General features: G+C 46.9%; 1 protein-coding gene across 2 annotated transcripts in view; it reads left to right on the top strand.

The window, feature by feature from the left end:
- wwox (WW domain containing oxidoreductase) overlaps positions 1-25513 on the top strand; it is a 1140899-nt gene that overhangs the window by 897688 nt on the left and 217698 nt on the right. The gene's annotated exons all lie outside the window — the stretch shown is intronic.

Raw genomic sequence — 25513 nt, 5'->3', positions numbered from 1 at the left:
CTCTTTCGGAGGGTCGGTGCAGACTCGATGGGCCGAATGGCCTCCTTCTGCACTGCAGGTATTCTATGATTCTACATGCCAAGTTGTGTCCGATTAGGCTCTTTCGAACATTTTGCAAGTTGTTGTTGTAGTATCTTCAGTTCTACGGAATTATATAAGCTACCTGTGGTCCTGTAATGAGATTTCTTTTGAGTAATATTGTCAAATTCTTCTGAGAATATATAGTTGCTTTTCAATAAATGTGATAATTAATTACTGAGGTATTAACAGCCTTATTCAACGATGAGAAAGTTTATAGTGGCACTTAAAATTCATCAGCTCTGTATTTTTCTCAATAAGGTCCTGTTAAAGTGAAAGCATTGTTACTATGTTCTATGTTCTACTGTGTTTATTCTTTGATCGGCAGGCAGTTTGCTGAACAGCACAGAGTTGTAAAGCACCAGTAGGATTATTAAATTGAAGTGTCAACATGTGAAAATTCCACATGAAAACAAAAATAATCTCAACACACAAGTTAGTTTCACCTCTGCTGGTTTACAGAGACTGCCAATAAGATGTTTTTTTAAAGGCAAAAATTCCAGGAACAAAACTGAACATTTTACCCAGGAGTGAAAATCAAAACGCATATCTGAATTCTGGTGGTTGATTCTTCTCACTTGAAAAGTAGGCAAAAGTCAAGCCAAGTTCTTTGCCTCCCCTTTTCCTCAATTTCCCTGGTCCTAGATCATTTACAAAGAGTTGTGAGGAGATGGAAGAGAGATTTGAACTAGAATGGGTGATCCAGTTCACCTGGGCTCCAAGAGGCTGGTCACATATTGAGGAGAGCTTTCTGCTCCTTACATTTTGAGCCTGGGGGCTATTTCAGTGGGCCTAAGAGATTGCTGAAGGTGGTGGCTCAAGTGCTGGAACCACCTTTCTCCCCCTGTCTTTCCCTCTCTCTCCATCTCTCTCTCCCTGTCTTTCCCTCTCTCTCCATTTCTCTTGGCTGAAAGGTTCTGGCACCACAGAAACTCCAAGGAAATGACGTACATCTTTGACCTAATTTTCTAAATCCTGCATGCTCCCTCTACACCAAGCTTCATGTCGACACTATTGACGGCCCTTCCTTGAGCCACTGCATTGCTGACCTCTCTTTAAATTCTCTCGACCTTCGTTGGTTGCTTTAAAAAACACTTCCTAAAATGCAACCCTTCTATTATACCATTACAGAGACTAGCTTTTAATTCCAGATGTATTACTTAATTCAAATTAAATGACACCAGCTGCCATGGTGGGATTCAAACCCATATCTCCAGAGTATTACCCTGTGCACCTGGATTACTACCATTGTCTCCCCCTAATACAAGTATCACAAATTATGTGGAAAGGCTGGGTGGGTCAAAGAGTTGTTGTCTGTCAGTGATTATTCATCTGTTTGTATTAACCTAACTACCACTATCATATATTGAATGACTTCCTTATCCTCACTTGTACAGCGCACAGAAATATAAAAAATACTTACTTTTTTGGCAAAGTTTTTCTTCCCACAAAATTGTCATTTTAGTATATTGTTCCATTCCTAAATCTTAGATTGTCACCACCCTCCATACTGTAAGCACTGTATTCTTCAGAGTCCCTATTTGAACTGCAATGAAAGACCTGACGGGGTTAGATTTTTGTGACGCCGTATTCCAGCTGCTGTTTCCTCAGAGTTTCGGCAGCTGTCAGTGTTGCTAATGGCAGCAAATTTATGGATAGGCTCCTGATGGCTGCAGCACATTGCCGCTTCAGAGGAGTGTCTCCAATCCCCATCAGAGTGGAGACGTGAACCTGCGAGCGACACTGTGCTCGTTACAAAACCACAGAGCAAGGATGCTGTTGACGGAATCTCGTAATGAGTAATTAAGTCACTTTGCAGAAGCTGATGGTGTCACATTTATATTTGGGGATTTGAACACCTACCCCCCCCCCCCCCCCCCCCACCTTCCCACCCCCAGATGTTTTTTTTCTGGAGGAGAAAATGTTAACGTTTAACAGGGGGTTATAATCAAAGAGAGGCAGTAGGTAGTACAGAGCAGCACATACCCTGATCCTGGAATAACTCCAATACTCCGATGATTTTCTGCGTAACTAATCACTTTTTATTCATTCTCATTACAGTCTATAGAAATTCCCATTCAGCAAGTGTTGAATTGAATCAAATGTATACAGTTGCCCCAATTCATGCTCTCTGATGTTCAGTACATTGAAAATTGCCAATCTGCTGCCAAATACGTTCAAGTAAATTCCTGACTTTCGCCCTTTCCATCATGGTGATGGACCGCATTACAAGTCCCGGGCTTCCACATGGAATATTCGTTACGAACATTACAAATTAGGAGCAGAAGTAGGCTGTTCAGCCCCTCGAGCTTACTCCGCCATTCAGTAAGATCGTGGCTGAGCTGATTGTAACCTCCCGCCTACCCCCCAATAGCCTTTCACCCCCTTGTTTATCAGTAAACCATCTACCTCTGCCTTAAAATTATTCATAGACTCTGTTCCCACTGCCTTTTGAGGAAGGGAGTTCCAAAGACTCAAGACCCCCGAAGAGAAAATACTTTCTTCTCATCTCGGGCTTAAATGGGCGACTCCTTATTTTTAAACATTTACCCCTAGAAACATCATCGCCACACCCACCCTGCCAAGACCCTTCAGGACCTTAAAGCCTTCAATCAAGTCACCTCTTGCTCTTCAAAACTCCTGTTGATACAAGCCCAGTCTGTCCAATCTTACCTCATAACACACACTGCCCATTCCTTGTATTAGTCTAGTAAACCTCTGATCTGCTTCTAATTCATTTACGTCCTTCCTTAAGTAAAGAGCCAAATTCGGTAAACAAGACTCCAGATGTGCCCCCACTAGTGTCCTGTACAACTGAAGCCTAACTTCCCTACTTTTATATTCAATTCCTCTCTCACGAAATGATAACATTCTATTAGCTTTCCTAATTACTTGCTGTATCTACATACTTGTGGTTTGCGATTCATGCACTAGATCGCCCAGATCCCTCTGCGCCTCAGAGCTCTGCAAACTCTCACATTTAGATAATATGCTTCTCTTTTATTCTTCCTGCCCACATAATACTTAATTTTTCAGACCTTTGTCCACGCATTTAACCTATGTACGTCATTGTTGTAGCCTCCTTATCTTTCCTACCTATCTTTGTGTCATCAGCAAATTTCGCAACCATACCTTCAGTCCCTTCATCCAAGTCATTTGTATAAATTGTAAAAAATTGAGACCCAGCACTCGTTACATCCTGCTAACCAGAAAAAGATCCATTTATGCCTACTCCCTATTTTCCTGTCTGCTAGCCAGTCATCTATTCTTGCTAGCATGTTACTCCGTACACTGTTACACCATGAGCTCTTATTTTCTGCATTAACCTTTTCATCCGCTAGTTCCCCTTTATCCACAGCACATGAGACTCCTTCATGTGACTCCTTCAAAGAACTTCAGTAAATTGGTTTAACCTGATTTCCCTTCCACACCTCCAACAATTTACCAACAATCTCACTTACTCAGTGATTGTAATTTTCCTGAGTTTCTCCCTTTTATTTACTGATTTACAGCTGTTTCTGGAATGTTACTTATATCCTCCACAGTGGAGACTGATGCAAAATACCTGTTTAATTCATCTGCCAAATCCTTATTTTTAAATTTTTCAGACTCACTTTATGTATGGCCAACTTTGTTACTCTTCTGATTTAATCTCTTAATATAGGTCTTTATATTACTGTCTAGCTTTAGCTCATACTCTAAATTTTCCTCCATATTAATCTTTTATCTGATTGGTTCCATTGCCTGTTGAATTTTTAAATTATTTTCTAAAATTGCATTGCATGACAGAATTAATTATTAAAGAGGTGAAGAGATACTGGGCAGAATGTTGTCCTTTGATGTCGGGATCCCGATGTTAGCGTCAAATGGGGTCACGATCCTGCACTATGTGGGAAATAGTCACCTGGTGGTGATTTCTCAAAATTGATCAATTATTGAGTAGATGGTGGGTTCACCATTTAATTAAGTAAGGTGGTTGGGCTCTCATAGCTGGAGCGGGGGTGCACAGAACCTTGTGCGGGTGATTGAAACCTTGTGCGAGTGACTGGAACTGGAACTGCAACTAACTGATGTGAAGCCAGTTCCCTCGTACTGTAGGCCCATTACTCCTCCTCAATGATGTAATGATGTAATAACTCCCTGCTTCAACAATATGGCAGCACAGTAGCACAGAGGTTAGCACTGTTGCTTCATAGCACCAGGGTGTCAGGTCCGATTCCCGGCTTGGGTCACTGTCTGTACGGAGTCTGCACTTTCTCCCCGTGTCTGCATTGGTTTCCTCCGGGTGCTCCAGTTTTCTCCCACAAGTTCCGAAAGACGTGCTTGTTCGGGAAATTCGACATTCTGAATTCTCCCTCTGTGTACCCGAACAGACGTCGGAGTGTGGCGACTGTGGGATTTTCACAGTAACTTTATTGCAGTGTTAATGTAAGTCTACTTGTGACACTAATACAGATTATTATTATTAAAGAATTGTGCAAATGCATTTCCTGCTGAGAATTATCAAAAATGTGTTGCAGCCATAAGGCTCAAGCTTGTTACTTGTCACATTGTAGGTTCACTGCTAACCAACAGAATCTCAATCTGAAGACAGCGACCGTCTTTCAAGTGCACTCACATAATATGGCAAATGAGAAATTCATCTACAATTACAGTAATCAATAATAATAATAATTGCTTATTGTCACGAATAGGCTTCAATGAAGTTACTGTGAAAAGCCCCTAGTCACCACATTCCGGCGCCTGTTCGGGGAGGCTGGTACGGGAAGTACGGCTGGTACTAATCAAAACACCACCTGTATTGGGCTCCTTTGCAGGATGCTTACCAGGTACTTAATTCATATAGAACAACTAATACTCTAATAAACTGGATTTCTGTCAGCACCTTTATGTTTTTTAAATTTACATATTAACCTTGAAGGAATTTGTTGGATTGGAGCATATTGCCATTACTCTGTATGTATAGTTTGCCGAATTTAAACGATAAACACAATGGGCACGATTTAATGGCCACACCATCCCCAGCGCAAATCCTTGCGAGTGGCCTAAATCATAGAGCACGTCAGGCACCAAGCAGTTTGCAATCGAACTGTCTCGCTCCCGTTGCTGGATTCTGGAACTCGTCTAGGCACAGAGAGAACCCACTAATCACCACTTAAAGGCCAACCTCCATCTCATTAACGAGGATGTTTGCTGTATCCAACGGGCTCCTGGGATCGAACCGGCTCGACAGCGAGAAGCCCCACTAACAGTGATCAGTGATGGTCCACACAAACAAGGACCCGGCGGAACAGCACTTGGGAGTGTCTCCCGGGCCGTTGGTGGCCCTTGGGCAGTCAGGGATAGGGCAGGGTGGTGACACGTGGACACCTTGGCAGTGCTCTGCTGGCACCGTGGCACTGCCACTCTGGCACTGCCAGGCTGACAAGAGAACTGCAGGGGTGTCAGGGTGGCAGTGCACAATTGCCTGGGTGCCAGGGTGGCACTGCCATGGGTCAGGGCCTGAGGGGAGCGGTGCCCGTGAAAGATGAGATGAGGGAGGTGTATGGAGAGGGGGGGGGGGTGAAAGGCCTCTTTAAGGGTTTAAGGGAGCCTCTGGAATGTTGGGGAAATGAAGGGTGGGGTTCCCAGAAAGGGAAGAGCCTGAGAGGGGTGCGGGATGGCCTGGAACAGGGAGGCCTCAGCAACTCCGTAGCGGAATGTTCATACTTGGGGGCCTGCGTGGGGGTGACATTGCTCTTGGGTGGGGGGGGTGAGGGCCCCAAAAGCTCACCTACAGATCGGGCACCCTTTGAAAATGGCGGCCCGATCTCTGAGGAGGCGGCCTGGCCAGCGAGCTTAACTCCCCAGTGATGAAAATAATGGGATCGTCCGGTGAGGAACTCACAAGGGCCCAAAACAATGACTAATTTGGTGCAAGAGCAAATGATCAAGTGAATACCAGGCGTCCAGCTGCATTTTACAATAACCATGACGTTGTGGGCTCTGTGAAATTTCCATCTTAATTGAGGAATTTATTCCAAAGGTGGCTGCGTAGTTTGTGATTCTCCCCATTCTCACATCCCCTCTACTCCTGCATCTTGTCCTCTCAGTTCTGCCGTTGCTTCTCCCCTGCTCCTCTGCCAACAATTGCTGATGAGGTTCAAGCATCTTCCCTTTTTGCTGGTGGTGGATTGCTGTTGGGGAGCAGTTTGATGAGAGGCGGTTCCGTTTCATTGGCCTGAGTTAGTTAGCTGCTTGCTGAAGGCTGGCTGGCTGGCCGGTATGGCTTAGCTGACTGGCTGGTTACGAGTTATGTGATTGTATGGCTGGCTAGGTTTGTGTGACTGCCTGGTTGGATACTGGTTGCGCGACTGGCTGGCTGACTACAGGCTGGCTGGTTGCTCCAGGTCTCTGTTTCCTGTGCGGTAACTGACTTTTACAGCCTTGGCCTCAGCTCCTCTTCTTTCCCCCTCTTTACAGTGGGGAGTAGCGCAAGAGCAACTTTATCGACCATTTTTTCAAATCAGAAAATGCTGCTTTTTTTTAAATTAAAAAATCTAAACTTTCTTTAAGACAGAAATTGTGACTGCCAGAGAATCCATGTTCACTCGCTGCAAAGTTTGGTTGGACTTTGGCAAAAATTGAGATGGCAGCTTTTTTTTTGACTGCCTCCATATAAATGACCAAAGTGCAGAAGAATGGAAAGATTTGTGGGCAGGTCGTGCCTAACTAATTTAGTGGAATTTTTTGAGGACATTACCAGTGCGGTAGATAACGGGGAGCCAATGGATGTGGTATATCTGGATTTCCAGAAAGCCTTTGACAAGGTGCCACACAAACGGTTGCTGCATAAGATAAAGATGCATGGCATTAAGGGGAAAGTAGTAGCATGGATAGAGGATTGGTTAATTAATAGAAAGCAAAGAGTGAGGATTAATGGGTGTTTCTCTGGTTGGCAATCAGTAGCTAGTGGTGTCCCTCAGGAGTCAGTGTTGGGTCCACAATTGTTCACAATTTACATAGATGATTTGGAGTTGGGGACCAAGGGCAATGTTTGCAGATGACACTAAGATGAGTGGTAAAGCAAAAAGTGCAGAGGATACTGGAAGTCTGCAGAGGGATTTGGAGAGGCTAAGTGAATGGGCTAGGGTCTGGCAGATGGAATACAATGTTGACAAATGTGAGGTTATCCATTTTGGTAGGAATAACAGCAAAAGGGATTATTATTTAAACGATAAAATATTAAACCATGCTGCCGTGCAGAGAGACCTGGGTGTGCTAGTGCATGAGTCACAAAACGTTGGTTTACAGGTGCAACAGGTGATTAAGAAGGCAAATGGAATGTTGTCCTTCATTGCTAGAGGGATGGAGTTTAAGACTAGGCAGGTTATGCTGCAATTGTATAAGGTACAAGGTGTGAGGCCACACCTGGAGTATTGTGTTCAGTTTTGGTCCCCTTAATTGAGAAAGGACGTACTGGCACTGGAGGGTGTGCAGAGGAGATTCACTAGGTTAATTCCAGAGCTCAAGGGGTTGGATTATGAGGAGAGGTTGAGTAGACTGGGACTGTACTCATTGGAATTTAGAAGGATGAGGGGGGATCTTATAGAAACATCTAAAATTATGAAGGGAATAGCTAGGATAGATGCGGGCAGGTTGTTTCCACTGGCGGGTGAAAGCAGAACTAGGGGGCATAGCCTCAAAATAAGGGGAAGTAGATTTAGGACTGAGTTTAGGAGGAACATCTTCACCCAAAGGGTTGTGAATCTTTGGAATCCCTTGCCCAGTTAATCAGTAGAGGCTCCTTCATTAAATGTTTTTAAGATAATGATAGTTTTTTGAAGAATAAAGGGATTAAGGGTTATGGTGTTCGGGCCGGAAAGTGGAGCTGAGTCCACAAAAGATCAGCCATGATCTCATTGAATGGCGGAGCAGGCTCGAGGGGCCAGATGGCCTACTCCTGCTCCTAGTTCTTATGTTCTTTTACATCACAGGATCATCTCTAATGAAAAGGGTGCTTTAAGAAGCATTCCTGTAAACTAAATATTCTGGTATGTCTGGAAGGGTATGACCATACTGGGTGCCTTCAATAACAAAATGCTTGTGTCAAGTCCACCATTTTGGTCCTGCCTGAGGAAAATCCACCTCTACCCAACTTTTATGAAACTTCCTCAGACATTGGAGGTGTTTCCAGCATACAGAAGCCGTTGTAATATAAACGCAATATCAGACAACCTTAGCCACGACGAGTTTCATCCTCAAATCATAGAATCTACAGTGCAGAAGGAGGCCATTCGGCCCATCGAGTCTGCACTGGCCCCTGGAAAGAGAACCCTACCAAAGCCAACACCTCCACCCTATCCCCAAATCCAGTAACCCCACCCCGTTTTGGACACGAAGGGCAATTTAGCACGGCCAGTGCACCTAACCTGCACATCTCTGGCCTGTGTGAGGAAACCGGAGCACCCGGAGGAAACCCACGCAGACACGGGGAGAACGTGCAGACTCCACGCAGACAGTGACCCAAGGCGGGAATCGAACCTGGGACCCTGCAACTGTGAAGCAACTGTGCTAACCACTGTGCTACCGTGCCGCCCAATAAACTGAAAACAGCCCTGTTTATTATTTTAATTTCCCTCTTCCATCCAACAAACTATTATTGATGGCCATCGGGTTCAGAGATTGAACTGTTCGCCCAGACCGGGTGCAGGAAGGTGGGAATTAGAAAGGGCACCTGGGTGTCATCGGGCTGGCATGGACAAGATGGGCCGAATGGCCTCCTGTGCTGTATCGTTTCTATGATTTCATAGTCAATCGACTTCAGCAAACAATTCTGCTGAGTAATGACCAGACGGAGAAGCACTGTTGTTAATACAGAGGTTTGTGAGGGTGGGTTTGTGGTGGGTGGAAGAAATTTGAATGTGCAGTGGATTAAAGTATTATCCGTGCACCCCTGGGACCTCAGTTTGAATCGTGAGGAATGTGATGAAAGTCTTCAATCTCTTTCCCTCGCCTCTCCTGGCAAAGGCTCTTAAGTACATGAATTCTAATTGTTTCAAACCAGTTCCCTTTAGAATTGACTCCTCTGCATGAAAGAGCCCCAAATTTAGTATTGATTACACAATTTTGCTCAGATAGCCCATTTACACGGGAGATCAAATTCAGTTCAGATCACATTGATCCAAAGTAAATTTGACCTTCCCAGTGTTTACATAATACCTTCCCGCTGAACAATTCCATGCCTGCAATAATATCTAGTTGCAGCCTGGTGTACACATTTTAATACAAAGGACAATTATACCAGCCTAGTAGTCATTGTTTTCACAGTTGGTTTTGATGTAGGATCAGAAATCAGCGGTACAGCATGTGAAGCTTCAGGGTATGGTCTTGCAAAGTGGAAGCGCCTGTGTTTGCTGCAGATGGGTCTACATGCAGCAAGTTCCAATCTTAGAAAAAGATAGCAAGCAGAGGCTCACTGTTCCCCTTTACCAATTCCTGTCCAAACCACCTCAGTCTGCTCTTTCACACATACCAGTGACGCTGTCTCCGTTGACACCATTACCAGAATATGCTAGATGTGCATTGTCTGACATATAAATAGCTTCCATGGGCGACGAACTAGCGTGAGGGGAGACGGTAACTCCAAACCGAAGGGGGCAAATTATTAAACAAGGTAGTGAAGCAGACGCTTAAACTGTAACGCAGTGCTGAGACCTACGGTCCGATTTAACGGAAACATTTCTAGGTGTCATTTTGGACGCAATTGGTGTGGCGCATCTCGACGGCCGAGGTGATAAGATCGTAGCCTGTTTTTAACTACACTTAGAAAAGGAAATGAGCCCCCATGAGCTTCTCACCATTACCGGCTGTCTCACCATCTTATACGCCAGACTTGCGCCTCAGCATCACGCCGCTAACAAGGAGGAGCTACTTTTAAGTGCTCCCTCGCCACTCATTCCAGTCAACACACAAGCATGGCAGCACGCAGGCCTGCTCCTCGCTTTGGCGATGCCGACCTCGACAGGCGTCTGGACACTGTGGATGAGAGACGGGACATCCTGTTCCTCTGATGGAGTCAGAGGACCAGTAGCAGGATCTCCAATATGCTCCTGAGAGGCACTGGCAGCAGCTCCAGTGCCCTTGAGCTGCATGCCGGGAAAACAAAAGTGGCTACCCATATCCTCAGTTCCCCTCAGCAGCCATTGCGTCAGCCTCACGTTTTTAAAAAGGAGTACTAAAAGACGCCCGCGTGATTTCTCGCGGGGGAGCCGGTTAATTCCCGGGAGGCCGTGACATTCGACTTCAGTCTCGCTAATGAGATGGAAATGAATGCAAATTGGGGGTCAATGATATGCTCGCCATATTTGGGTGTGATCCGGAACTCGCCATCGGGAGCCGACATGTTAGACTGCAAAATGATTTGCGCTCGGTGCAAACCTCGATTTTGGCCTTTCCCGCTATTTGGGTGTTTCCCGCTGTCTAACCGGCAGGTTCAGATTGCGCCGGGTGCAACAGGGTGATTAAATCGTGCCCCTAATGTACATGTTCTTACAATGCAGTGCATTAGAACACCAGTGAACTGCAAATTCAGAATCACTGTTCAGCTGTGGCAGTAACACGTGAGCAGTGACAATGGCAGAGTGGAGGAAGTGGAAAGGTTGTGCTGCTATAGTAGATGGGGATGGAGTTCTTGCCTAAGGTTGAAAATGATGCAGATAGGCTTTTGGCCAGAAAGCCACATCAGTACAAGTTCACTCCACTTAACTATTTTCGTGCCACTGAGTTGCTGCCGTAGGTCAAAGAGTGGCAGACGAGAAGGTGGCCCACGGTACTGTTTGGATTGGATTTGTTTATTGTCACGTGTACCGAGGTACAGTGAAAAGTATTTGAACAGATAAATAAGGGAGAATCTTGCTTTTATATTGTGTCTTTCACAAACACCAGGCGGCCCAAAGCACTTTACAGCCAGTGAAATATTTTGAACTTTGGTCACCGTTGTAATGGAGGAAATACAATACCCAATTTGCACACAGCAAACTCCCACAAACAGCAGTGCGAGAAAGACCAGTTAAATCTGATTTTCTGATATTGATTGAGGGATAACTATTGGCCAGGACACCAGAGATAACTCCCTAAGTTTATATTTGAAATATTGCCATGGGATCTTTTATGTTTACCTAAGAAGGCAGTCAGGGCCTCGGTTTAATGACTCATCCAAAAGATGGCACCCTCTGACAGTGCGGCACTCCCTCAGTACTGCAGTGGTGTGTCGGCCTTGATCTAGGTGCTCAAAACTGTGAAGCTGGGCTGAAGCAGCTCAATGAATTCCTTTTAACATCAATGTGATATATGTTAAGATGTGTGCCTGTTTTTTGTTCTGTTTTCTGATCTTATTGAGCATTAAGTTGATTTATTGAATATGATATATTCCCTTTCTTCCTCCAACAATTCCTGAACATCATGCCTCTGTGGTAAACGACTGTTGAACCTGTATTAGATGTTGTACGGTAGGACCTGTACTACAGGTTCGCCGGTAGTCCCTGCCTGCTGGCTCCGCCCAGGAGGCGGGGTATAAATATGCGTGCCCTCCAGCTAGCAGCCGTTTCGCTAGCTGCTGTGGGAGGCCACATATCTGATAGCAATAAAGCCTCAGTTGGATTCAACTATCGTCTTTGTTCAATTGATCGTGCCTCAATTTATTGCTATCAGTTTCTCAGCATGGACCTCCATATCAAACCGGATCGCCTGTATCCGCACTCGAGCGACGCCAGAAAGGACTTCCAGCACTGGCTAGCTTGCTTCGAAGCGCATATCAACACGGCACCAACCCCTGTTCCGGAGGCTCAGAAGATTCAGATTTTATATTCCAGGTTGAGCTCCAAAGTCTGTCCGTTAATCCAGGACGCGCCGAACTACACCGAAGCCATGACTCGACTCAAGGACAACTACGCACAGAAAACGAACACGCTCTTCGCCAGGCACGCACTCGCCACTCGCTCTCAACTCCCTGGTGAGTCCATAGAAGACTTCTGGCGGGCACTAATCCCACTAGTCCGGGACTATGACTGTCAGGCCGTTACGGCCAAGGAACACTCAGACCTCCTTATGCGGGACGCTTTTGTGACTGGAATTGGGTCAGATCTCATACACCAGCAACTCCTAGAAGGGGCCACGCGTGACCTCGCAGAGACTAAAACGCTAGCGCTCTTCATGACGGTCGCCCTGCGCAATGTCCAGTCCTACACCCCAACCGCGCGGCCCACCCTTCCTACGTTTCGTGGACCCCACAGACAGCCGCCCCAGCGGGGGCGCTGGCCACCCAATGCGCCTGCGCTGCACGCCAGCCAGCGAACCCCGGGGGGCCCTGATGCTATTTTTGCGGCCAACAGAAGCACCCACACCAACGCTGCCCGGCCCGCGCTGCCCTTTGTAAAGCCTGCGGGAAGAAGGGCCACTTCGCCGCGGTGTGCCAGGCCCGCTCAGTAGCCGCTATCGCCCCCACCCCCCTCGGTCACGGACAATGCACCCCTCCCCTCAGACCACAAAGTGGGCGCCGCCATCTTCCCCTCCGCGCAACACGTGCGTTTCATGCATGCCGCCATCTTGTTCCAACCGTGCGTTCTATGGGCGCTGCCATTTTGTAACCCTCAAGATCTTCGGGCACCGCCATCTTGTCTACCCCTCAGCACATGGGCACCACCAGCGTTCCAGGACCCTGGCTCACCAGCCGCCCCATTACCCAACGACCAACCAAGACTCGCCTCCATGTCAATCGACCAGTCTCGTCCGCATAACCTGACCAACACATCCACCAGCGTGAAAGTCGCCGGACATGTAACCTCCTGCCTGCTGGACTCCGGGAGCACCGAAAGCTTCATGCACCCAGATACGGTAAGGCGCTGCTCCCTCACGATACACCCCGCCAACCAAAAAATCTCCCTGGCCTCCGGATCCCATTGCGTAGCGATCCGGGGGTATTGTACGGTCACGCTCACGGTCCAGGGCGTAGAATTCATCGGCTTCCGCCTCTACGTCCTCCCTAACCTCTGTGCTGCACTAATCCTCGGCCTGGACTTCCAGTGTAACCTCCAGACCTCACCCTGAATTTCGGCGGGCCCTTACCACCCCTTACTGTGTGCGGCCTCGCAACCCTAAAGGTCGATCCACCTTCCCTCTTCGCCAATCTAACTCCAGATTGCAAACCCATCGCCAGCAGGAGCAGACGGCACAGCACCCAGGACAAGAGCTTCATCAGGTCCGAAGTCCAGCGGCTGATTCGGGAAGGCATCATCGAGGCCAGCAACAGCCCCTGGAGAGCTCAAGTGGTAGTGGCAGTGGTTAAAACTGGGGAGAAACACTGAATGGTCGTGGACTACAGCCAGACCACCGGTACAAGCAACTCGACGCGTTCCCCCTCCCACGCATATCTGACATGGTTAACCAGATTGCACTGTACCGGGTCTCCTCAATGGTAGATCTGAAATCCGCCTACCACCAGCTCCCCATCCGTAAATTGGACTGTCCATACACCGCCTTCAAGGCAGACGTCCGCCCATACCACTTCCTTAGAGTCCCCTTCGGCATCACAAACGGGGTCTCGGTCTTCCAAAGGGAGATGGACCGAATGGTCGACCGGTACGGGTTGCGGGCCACCTTTCCGTACCTAGACAACGTCACCATCTGCGGCCATGATCAGCAGGACCACGACGCCAACCTTGCTAAATTTCTCCGCACCACTACTCTCCTAAACCTCACTTACAACAAGGAGAAGTGCGTGTTCAGCACGAACCGCTTCGCCATCCTCGGCTATCCCGACTGCATGCGCCCCCTCATGGAGCTCCCCCTCCCCCACTGCCCCAAGGCCCTCAAACGCTGCCGGGGTTCTTTCCGTACTACGCTCAGTGGGTCCCAAACTATGTGGACAAGGCCCGCCTACTCATACAGTCCACCCAGTTTCCCCTTACGGCCGAGGCCCAACAGGCCTTCGCCCGGATCAGAGCTGATCGTGCCAAAGCCACAATGTACGCTGTAGATGAGTCACTGCCCTTCCAAGTAGAAAGCGACGCAACAGACGTCGCCCTTGCCGCCACCCTCAATCAGGCAGGCAGGCCCGTGGCATTCTTCTCCCGCACCCTTCATGCCTCAGCAATTCGGCACTCATTCGTCGAAAAGGAGGCCCAGGCTATCGTTGAAGCTGTGCGGCATTGGAGGCATTACCTGGCCGGCAGGAGATTCACTCTCCTCACTGACCAACGGTCGGTAGCCTTCATGTTCAACAAGACACAGCGGGGCAAGATCAAAAATGATAAAATCTTGCGGTGGAGAATCGAGCTCTCCACCTATAATTATGAGATTATGTATCGCCCCGGCAAACTCAACGAACCCCCAGATTTCCTATCACGAGGTACCTGTGCCAGCGCACAAGTAGACCGGCTTCGGGCCCTGCACGACACCCTTTGTTACCCAGGAGTCACACGGTTGTACCACTTCATTAAGGCATGAAATCTGCCCTACTCCGTCGAGGAAGTAAGGACAATCACCAGGGACTGCCAGGTCTGTGCGGAGTGCAAGCTGCACTTCTACCGGCCGGACCGCGCACGCCTGGTGAAGGCCTCCTGCCCCAGCCTCAGCTGGGTCTTCAAAGGCCCCCTCCCCTCCACCGACCGTCACACATATTTCCTCAGTGTGATCAACGAATACTCCAGGTTCCCCTTTGTCATCCCATGCCCCGACATGAAGTCTGCCACCGTCATTAAAGCCCTCAACACAATCTTCACTCTGTTCGGTTTCCCTGCCTACATCCACAGTGACAGGGGATCCTCATTCATGAGTGATGAGCTGCGTCAGTTCCTGCTCAGCATGGGTATCGCCTCCAGCAGAACGACAAGCTACAACCCCCGGGGAAACGGACAGGTAGAAAGGGAGAATGGGACGGTATGGAGGGCCGTCCAGCTGGCCCTCCGGTCCAGAAACCTCCCAGCCTCCCGCTGGCAGGATGTCCTCCCTGATGCTCTCCACTCCATTCGCTCATTATTCTGCACTGCCACTAACAATACACCCCATGAACGTCTTTTTGCCTTCCCCAGGAAGTCCACATCCGTGGCGTCGCTCCCGACTTGGCTCACAGCTCTGGGAACCGTGCTTCACCGTAAGAACGTCCGACTCCACAAGGCGGACCCGTGGGTGGAGAGGGTGCACTTGCTCCATGCAAACCCCCAGTACGCCTATGTGGCGTTCCCCGACGGCCGCCAGGATACTGTCTCCCTGAGGGACCTGACACCAGCAGGTTCCACCCCCTCACCACCCCCTTCACCCCTGGCGCCACCCTCCCCTCCCCGTCACTCACAACAGCATCCCCCCCTCCCTCCCCCCAGGACCATCCGTCCCCCCTCTGCCCACAACCGATGATGAAGAGGATTTCGGAATGCTCCCAGAGTCACCTTCGACCAGATCAGCACCAACATCGCCGACACCACTGCGTCGCTCCCAGAGGAACATCAAGGCCCGGGACCGGCTAAACCTCGGACCGGTCCACCGGACATCAAAGGACATTTGTTTGTTCAAATCTTGTAAATATTAAATCATGGTTGTATATAGCTATCCACCACCCCCGCCGGACTCAATTGTTAACAGGGGGTGAATGTGGTAAACCACTGTTGAACCTGTATTAGGTGTTGTACGGTAGGACCTGTACTACAGGTTCGCCGGTAGTCCCTGCCTGCTGGCTCCGCCCAGGAGGCGGGGTATAAATATGCGGGTCCTCCAGCTAGCAGCCATTTCGCCAGCTGCTGTGGGAGGCCACACATCTGATAGCAATAAAACCTCAGTTGGATTCAACTATCGTCTTTGTCCAATTGATCTTGCCTCAGCCTCATTACATACACACCGAGAAAGTTACGCTCTCCTTTAAAAGTAGCCTGAGGACAATGGGCAGTCTCCATTGGCATAATTATCAGAATATGCTAGATCACTGAATCCTCAGTATATATTATTGAAATTTCACAACCTACACCAAGCTTAAAATAGCCTGGCATTAGTTACTTTAAGAGAAGCTTTGGTAAAGCTGTTCTTGTACTGGCTGAGGTTATTCATGAAGGCCACGCCTTCTCAACCTGGCCCCTCGCCTGAGGTGCGGTGACCCTCAGGTTAAATCACCACCAGTCAGCTCTCTCCACCTCAAAGGGGAAAGCAGCCCATGGTCATCTGGGACTATGGTGGCTTTACCTTTACTTTACCTCTAGTTTGAGGACAGGGAACCAGACAAACTCTGTGCCATTGTTATCACAATGACTTTGTGTTCCATTATTGTGGGTATCTGACCACTTTTTCAGGTAGATATACCCTCTTAAAATTGAATTGGCATTTTGGATTATGACTGCATGAAATATTGAAATCGCAAATTGACACCTTCCAGGAGCAGTGCTCCAAAAAGAGTGTGATCAAGAATGAGTTTCACAAACAAGCTCTTTGTTGTTTTTTAACTGTCCACACTTGAGCACACATTAACAACAGCATGGAAACGAGAGCATTGCTACATTTTACTAAATTCAAAATGCAGGCAGCACAGAACATCATCGGCCTCTGATTGGTGGACTCCCCTTTAGAGCGGGAAAACAGTTTGTCAGACGTTGAGAGGTGGTGGAGACCTGGAGCAGTTCAGGTAGACCTCCCGGATTGGAGTGAAGTTTCTGAGCTTTCATTAAGTGAAGCAGCAGCCAATTTTCTACCAGTCAGCCCAGAGGGAAGCCTGAGGCAAAAGTGAGGTCGCTGACCTAGCATCGGGGTACAAGCCTGCAAAACCTTCAGCCAGGTGAGGAGGAGGTGCTGGCCAGCCAACATCAAAGGAACAGCGGGGCGACTCTCGACCTCCAGGCCAGGGCTGAGGAGGTCAGCAATCAACCAACCAACCAAACAAAGAACAGAGGTCAATCCAGATACAGCCAGCTGGGAGCACATGTGGCCATCGAGGCCTAGCTATCCGAGGGGGAGCCGAGAGATGAGCAGTTCTGAGGTGTGACGGCCAAGCAAGTACCGGCGTCGTGGGGGGGGGGGGTAAGGGGTGTTGAGACGGAAAGGGTTGGGTTGCAAACGGACCGCCGACAGCGAGTCCTCATGGCTGGGCCATCTGAGTGAGAGGTGTGAATATTCAGGAGGTGCAAAGGGCAGGCAGGCACTCGGTGTTGTGGTTTTCGGAGAGCAGCGGGGCGACTCGACGACAGCCAGAGGTCAGGACTGAGAGTGAGAGGCCTGGGCAGCAACCGGACTGGCGCGGGTGAGAGAGAAAAGGCCAGGCCAGGTAGCGAGCAGCAGTAGCCATGCAGCCAGTCAGGAGTACACTCGGTTCTCGAGGCTCGGCCACCCGAGCAAGTGGTGTGAGCAGTCAGGGAGTGCGGGCCCAGACGGGCACTGGCGTTGTGGTTTTTGGGCAGTGGCGGGGTGACTCGACCAGAGTCCAGGCATGATAGCCAGCAGGGGCCCCACAAAGAGGAAGAGTGCGGGACCCCCCAAAATGTAAGTCTGCTTCTGGCCCTGACTAGTATGGTGAACATCTGCATTGCCTCCTGTCTGAAAAGCAACCTTTGTTTGGACAATCTAAATGCAGTCCGCAATGGACTCATGCCCTTCCGATCAAATGTGAATCGTGCGTGAAATTGAAATAGCACCCAGTTTGCGGTTTCGTTCTATGCCTTTGAGGGATATCAGCATGTCATCACTAGAAGGAAAGTGTGCCATATGATCCAGTCTTGGTTTCAATTTGCTTTGAGCAGAGCAGACACACAGCTCGTAATGTCTCCAAGCTATACAATTATGGGCCTAGTCTTAATAAATGAATGAACAACGTGTTCACCAAATCCGATATGGCAATTTGTTCCTTGTGTCTTGCACAGTAAAGAAACCCAAAGGTAATAGCGTTGTAATAAGATGGGGATGCTCTTGATGTTGGGGTATACTAGAGGGAGATTCACTGGGCATACAACTGTTCCCTATCTGACCTGGGGATGTTTGATACTGACAATGGGGCTTCTGAAATGTCTATTGTATCGAGTGCCCTATGTGCACAATCTGTTCCTATTCATTTGCTATTCAGAATTCCTACATTGGGAAGAATTCTCGAGAATGAAATTTGTCCATTTATGCATGTTATGAAGAATTCCTGATACTGTTCTAAAATGTTTTCAATTATAATTTTAAGAAGTAGCATATTTAAGCCCAGTCACTTTCTTTAGTTACTTTATATATAATATATATATATTTCCTGTTGGTTTTGTTGAGACCGAAGAAAAATCAAAACTTCATTCAGATCAAATTTACTGAATGAATGATTAAATGGGCTCTGGTACAAAGGGTTGCAAATTGGCTATTTTTGTCTGCAGTGATCCAAGAATAATCCTGATCCAAGCATAACATTTCCACCCAAACTAGTTATGCATTTATCAGGATTCAGCCTGTACCTATTAACTTTTCTTTCTAAAAAAAATCACATCCAGCCTTCTGTGTTAGAATCGTAAAGGAAAAGATTGGTTTTGGATTTTAAGCCCTCTGGTTGAGCCCATTGTTGTAATCTCAGACCTTCTTTTCCGATACTCATTATATTATAGACTTCTAAGCTGTAGCACAATGGAGTCGGGGGAGGTGGCAGGGGTGGGGTGGGAGTGGGGGTGGTGGGGGGGGGGGGGGGGGGTACTCGCCAGAGAAAGCATGACCACCGTTCAGTTAATCTTTTCTTTTGCTTCTTTGTAAATCGTTCGCCAGTTATTTATTTTTTTCAGGAACATTTGTTTTTACAGGACGGTAAAATAATCCTGAAGGTTTGTTTCTCTCTCTCCCCGAAGCGATAGGGGAGGCATTAAAATGTATTTGCTGGGGGCTGAGGCAGAGGGAGAGGGGACATGGCGTCAATATAATGAAACCCATTATGCACAGGGACACGCAAGTCGGAATGTCAGCACACTGCAAAAGATTCGAACCCCTAACTCACCAGCGTATGATGATTCATCAAGAGCAGCCTCAGAACACCTTGCATTTTGAAAAAAAAACCGGTCCCCCATTGTTTCCGATGGACTGAAAAGGCTGGGAAAACTTCAATGATGATAGGGTTCTTCATTTTGGGAAGAAAATGACTGAGGCAGCAGTGCAACGTGTATGCGGGGGCAGTTCTCTTTATTTAACCTGTCCTCCAGTTCATTATCGAAATAAATCACAATGTAACAGGCTCTGTGGCTGAATATTTACAATAAAAAAGATCTGTGTGCGCGTGCAGGTCTCGAGGTGGATCTGCCTCCACTTTATAGTCTCAGCTTTCTGCTTCCCTCGGAGTTGACAAGCAGGTAGGATAACACAAGAGTAATTATAGTTCAGCAGGGCTGCCAGGTGTGATAAATGAGCAATCAGCACGCAGAAACCCAGGTTCTCAAAGGAGGACTATTACCAGCTTATCAGCTGCAGGCTTCATGACTGCTGCCTAGAACAGAGACTAGGACAGCCCCCATTTGCTTCAGCCTCCTGCCTATTTAACAAAACATGTGTATTCACAAAACCCAGCCAAGGTCCAGGTGTCTGGTATTTGTCAATTGTGTTGTACAGATTGCACCAATATAGACTTAAATTATTGATTGCCATTACGATAAGAGCATTTTGAGTGCACAGTGCATTAAAGAAGGAAGGGAGGGAAGGGACTCAAAAAAAAAGTAGCTTTTGGACATTCCCATTCACTCACGGATTAATCCATTTTGTGCTGATGCACAATCAGCAGGACTGACCTGTTTAAAACCGACTTAGTCAAAACAATAACAAAAGGTATAGAAGGGAGAAAAACTGTACCACAGAAAGATTTCTCAAGGTTTTGCCCTGCGGCATCCTGCCAGGTACAAATGAAAGCACCAGTGCTTACAGTATAATCTTTAACTTCTGAGATTGATGGTAGAAAGCATGCTCTCACGGAATCACATTATTTGCGTTTTTTTAAAACACGTTTTTGTCAGAGTTTTTAAAGAAACTTGAATTACTTTGTCATTACTGGGTGTAAAGCACTTCAGGACCTCCTGTGGCGACAGCCACTAAACAAATGCTAGCCTTTCTTTGAAATCTGGAAAGAAAGATATGCATTTCCATAGTGCCTTTACTAACCTCAGGATGCCCTAAAATACTTTACAGCCAATGAAGTGCTTTTGAAATGTAGTTACCATCGCAATGTAAGAAAAGCAGCAGCCAAAATACACATTGCAAGATCACACAAGCAGCAAATAATAATCGGTTTGAGTGGTGTTGGTTAAGGAATTAATATTGGCCAACTCGGACACCAGTAGAATGCCGCTCTTTTTTACAGATAGTTCCATTGGATCCTTAACATTTCCTAAGAGGACAGAAAGGGCCTTGGTTTAACATCGTATCTGATAGATGGCACCGTCGACAGTTCTGCACTCCCTTAGCACTGCACTGAACTGCCTAGACTTTGTGTTCAACTCTCTGCAGCCTGGGGCTTGAACCTATGATCTTCCGAGCCAGGGCTGACACATGATACGAGGGAGGGAGGTAATTTTTACCTGCACTGCCTGGGCGGTAACTTGATACAGCGAGTCGCCTGCCCGTTGTCTAACCTGCTTAATTTTACCCTGGCAGCGATGGTGAAAATCACCCCCCTTGCGTATACTCATGGCTGCACTTGAAGCTCTGAAGGGAATATTGTGATCATAAACTATGTTGAAAAGGAGTTATAGCTCACCAGGATTTCTTCAATATAAAAGTGGGTTTCATTTTGCTCCATGTATGTGAGAGGCAAATGCACCTCCGAGATTTTGTTAGGCAATCCAATTTTCTTATATACCTCAAATATAAATTCATTTAAGGAACACAATAAGTGGCAACATGAAATGCAAGTCTAACATACAACTGTTTTCATCAGAACTAATTTTAACATTCTTATTTTACTGGATGAACCAAAATGTTTGAAGCTCCATCTTAAAAAGCCTTTGTTTGCATTCCTGGCAATTACCTTTTAAAATATCTTCGAAGCTAAGTAGTGTGTCCTGTACATCTACTTTTGCATTGTAGGCACATCTAATTATGTTTTTAAACATATGGGGATAGGCGATATATTTGCATGTAGATGGTTAATAAGCAAAATACATTAATCTTCTCGCTTCTCTTTAAATGGCAAGTATGTACTTGGACTTCTTGATAAGATCAGGTTTAAATATGAATGTAAGAGCTGTTTTATGCTGCGAGGCAAGATAACCTTGCATGATGGAGGGCCACAAGTCCTGAAGGCTTATAAAAATTGGCACTATGAAAGTATGATCAGGTCAATGGATCAGACAGATGGGGGTAGGGGAGGGGAAAACTAATTTTGCTGCAGTTAATGGCGAGGAAACAAAGATAGAGAAAGGGCTTCTTGCAGCAGCAAGGCATCCTGAAGTCACGCATCATTTAGTGTTACGCTAACACTCCTCAAGAGCTGTGAAACCATTACAGTAATGTGAAAACTGGCATGAATAAACTCCCTCTTGGTCACTGGAAGGGCAAACAAGGTGTGATTTTATCCTGGTTTTCTGTCATGCTGTACATGCTGGGTGTTTGCAGCTCCTGGCTGCTTGAACCTGCTGGGAATTAGTCTCAAAGACTTGTGTGCCCTTAACAACAGAACTTCGCTGGGCTGCTGATACTGTGACATTGTATTCAAAGAAGACCAGGTTTTTTTAAAAATGAAAGGGAAGCTTCATTCTGTTCAACACTTCCTTTGAGTATTTTAGCCAGTGATTTTATTTTCAGATTAAGCACGGAGAGGACTTCGGAAGCTATTTTAAATGGGAGATTCCGCTGTTCAGTTTAAATTCAAAAAAACTACTTGGGATGCAGTACATGTTTCCCTTTTCTTCTCCAATTTCTGTCCTGCAGATGCCCACTTACGCTAGTTAAATGTGCTTCATTCATCCTTCGCCCCTTTCATATGTGAGACTAGATGGTGAGATTTGGCAGGCGATTAAAATATGTGGGGTATCACTGCTAACACCCGTTCTGTCCTCAATTGACATCCACTTGTACACTCGTTGACTATTCATAATGATAATGGCACAAGAAGGTGGCCATTCAGCCCATTGATTCCATGCCAGCTCTTTGTAGAGAACCCGAGTTAGTCCCATTGCCCTGCAATGTCTTCTGTGATTATAGATCATTTTCGCTTCCATCACCTCCATCGGCAGCAAGTTCCAAGTCATTACCACTCACTGTGTAAAAAAAGTCCTTCCTCACATCCTCCTGCACCCCTGGCCTGAAACTTTTAATCTGTGTCCCCCTGGTCCTTGTAACATCTGCTAAAGGGAACAGCCTTGCTTTGTCTACCTTAAATAAATCTGACATAATTTTGTACCCTTCTTTCAAATCTCCTCTCAATCATCTCCGTTCAACAGAGAACAACCCCAACCCCTCCAGCCTAACCTTGTGGAACCATTCTGATAAATCTCTGTATCTTCTCGGGCACCCTCTTACGCTAGTTCAATGCACAGTGTGGTAACCAGAGCTGGAAGCAATGCTCTTTTTGTGGCCTAACCAAAGTTTTGGAAAGGTTCTTCATATCACTATGAAACTCAATATTCCATATACTTTGCTACTAATCTCTTAATAAGTCCTGCCTTGAAATTCCAGGTTCCTCTGTTGCTGCAGAATCCTTAGAACTCTGCCATGAGGCTATATTACCTCGGCGTCTAGCTGCTGTCAGAATGGATCACCTCACAATTCTCTGCATTAAATTCTATCTGCCACTTGCCTGCCCATCCTGCTAACCTTTCGATGTCGTGTTGCAGTCAATTGGTACCATCCTCGCTGTTTGCTATCATGAGCAAATTTTGGAATTTTCCTCTATGTATTCCAATAATAGAGCAGGACTTGAGCAAAACTTTGCTAACTTTAGCCACTGAAGCCAAAATCACCATCCTTTCTGCCGGCCTGGCTGAGATGAGCAAATAAAGTATTTCATCATAGAAATTATAGAATTTACAGTGCAGAAGGAGGACATTTGGCCCATCGAGTCTGCGCCGGCCCTTGGAAAGAGCACCCCACTTAAGCCCACTCCTCCATCCTATCCCCATAACCCAGTAACCCCACCTAACCTTTTTGGACACGAAGGGCAATTTGTGCTTTTCTGATGCAGGTTGATTCTAGATATATATTTAGAGGTCCACAAATATTACCACGTGCAAAGTGCTTAACTCTCTGAAATACATGCAATGTCACAACAACGGCTACTTGCATTAATATTGCCGTTGTAACCCCATGGCTCTTCATCGAGGTATAATCAGGCAAAAATGGACACAAAGCCTGTTGACAGAGCTTGAGAAATGGAAATCTGCCCAGGAGAGCACTCAATAGGGGAGGTGAGAGAAACTGAAAGACGTGGGATTCGAGTTAGGATAAGAAGGAGTCTGTGATGATGTTTGGCTTGTTACATAGAATCCCATAGATTTTACAGCACAGAAAGACCATTCAACCCTTGCTGGTTTTTACAAGCTTCCTCCCACTCTATTTGCTTTCATTTATCTGATCAACATATCCTCTATCCCTCTCGCCCTCATGTACTCACCCGGATTCTTCCAAAATGCATCTTTGGGTAAGTCGAAGTGAAGGAAAAAAGCTTACTCTTACCGACAAGAAGTCCATTGGCTCCCTTCATTTGTGGGTGGTGATGGGGGAGTGTTGTGCAGGGAAGAGAGGGATTTAAGGAGATGGTTCGTAGTGTGGATACCCAAACTGATCCTGGAGTAATGAATTATTATAGCCAAGAGTGTGGAACTTGATGTGTTCACTTTCCAAACCAACATGAACCACGGTTTTTGCAAAAGAAGACACTGAAATTACCTTACAAAATTACATTAAGTGGGGAAAAAATGAATTGCAGAGGCATATGGGGTGTTGGTCTTCTGATTTTGAGCAGACTCCACCCAGACCTATTCAAGACCATCCAACCAGCTAAAATTCATCCCAAAGCACCAACTGCTCAGTGTGTAATTGTTACAAATATTCTTTGAATTAACTTGATATTAACAGATTTAAAGCTCCATTAAACATTTTGATTTTCAATAATTAGTTCATACTGATGTGATGACAAATACCTTAATTCTATGAAATTGTTCTTCTGGCAGGTAGCTCAAAAGCCCCTTCCACTTGTTTGGGGTTACATGATTTGCAGAACAAGGGCCATTTGGCAGATACTGTAAACTAAGTAGGCCGAAGCTTTGCGTATGGTGTGTGCACAGGTGACTGAAGATTGGTGTTAACGCTTTCTGTTCTAGGTGCAGTTGGCGATTCCTCCAGCAGCACAAAATGTGTTAGTAAATATATAAGCATCCACTGTTCAGAAATAAATGGGCCAACAAGGAACATTTACAGAAACACAGCAAGCCTGTGAACCCATACCTGATTATACTCCAGACATGCTCAGTTTATCACTCAGCGGACATCCCTTGTATTCCTTGGACAACAACGATTTGGATTTGGGTTTGGGTTTATTGTCACATGTACCGAGGTACAGAGAAAAGTATTGTTCTGCGTACAGTCCTGTCCGATCATGCCATACATGAAAAACATTGGACATACAATAGATACACAATGTAAATACATAAACATAGACATCAGGTGAAACATACGGGATGTAGTACTACTCAGTGGAGAAGATGCGTGGAGAGATCAGTTCAGTCCGTAAGAGGGCCGTTCAGGAGTCTGGTAACAGTGGGGAAGGAGCTGTTTTTGAATCAGTGTTCTCAGACTTTTGAATCTTCTTCCCGATGGAAGAGGATGGAAGGGAGAATGACCCGGGTGGGAGGGGTCTTTGATTATGCTGCCCGCTTTCCCAAGGCAACGGAAGGTGTAGACAGAGGGCTCGATCCGCCGGCCACACTGCGCCCGAAAAGCAGCTCACCGGTGAAAGCGGGGGAGACCCCCCTCCCGGGATCTGCCCGGCTCGCAACGCCGCGTGAGATCCAACCCAATCTTGTGAGACTTTGCAAGGGGAATCCCACCCACAATGTGTGGGATCACTTTTTAGCAAATCTGCATATTATAGGGAGGCAGTAAGCTTCACTCAAATGTGCAAATTCCCAAGGTACCTGAGGCTTTGGGATTCTATCCCTTCGCCTCGGGGACCTCGGGCGACTGCCATTTGGTACTGAGCCCACAAACGGTGACAAGATGGAACGTAACTCATGGGGGTCTCCAAGGGGACTGGAGGCCCTCTGCTGCAAGCCCTTTGGAAAGGGTGGTGCCCTGGCACTGTTAGTGCCATTGGGTACCCTGGCAGTGCTAGCCGGGCACATTGGCACTGCCAGCCTGTCACCCTGGCAGTGCCACCTGGTTGCCAGCCTGGCACTGCCAAGGTGCCCAGCCAGGTGACACTGCCAGCTGGCAGGGGCGTTGCCAAGCTGGCATTTTTTGTGCGCGGGATTCGGACTCTATCATGTTGTGT

Source organism: Scyliorhinus torazame, chromosome 10 (assembly GCF_047496885.1).
Source record: "Scyliorhinus torazame isolate Kashiwa2021f chromosome 10, sScyTor2.1, whole genome shotgun sequence".
Lineage (NCBI taxonomy): Eukaryota > Metazoa > Chordata > Chondrichthyes > Carcharhiniformes > Scyliorhinidae > Scyliorhinus > Scyliorhinus torazame.
Note: the sequence above shows the minus strand (reverse complement) of the source record. Positions and strands in the feature narration are given on the sequence as shown.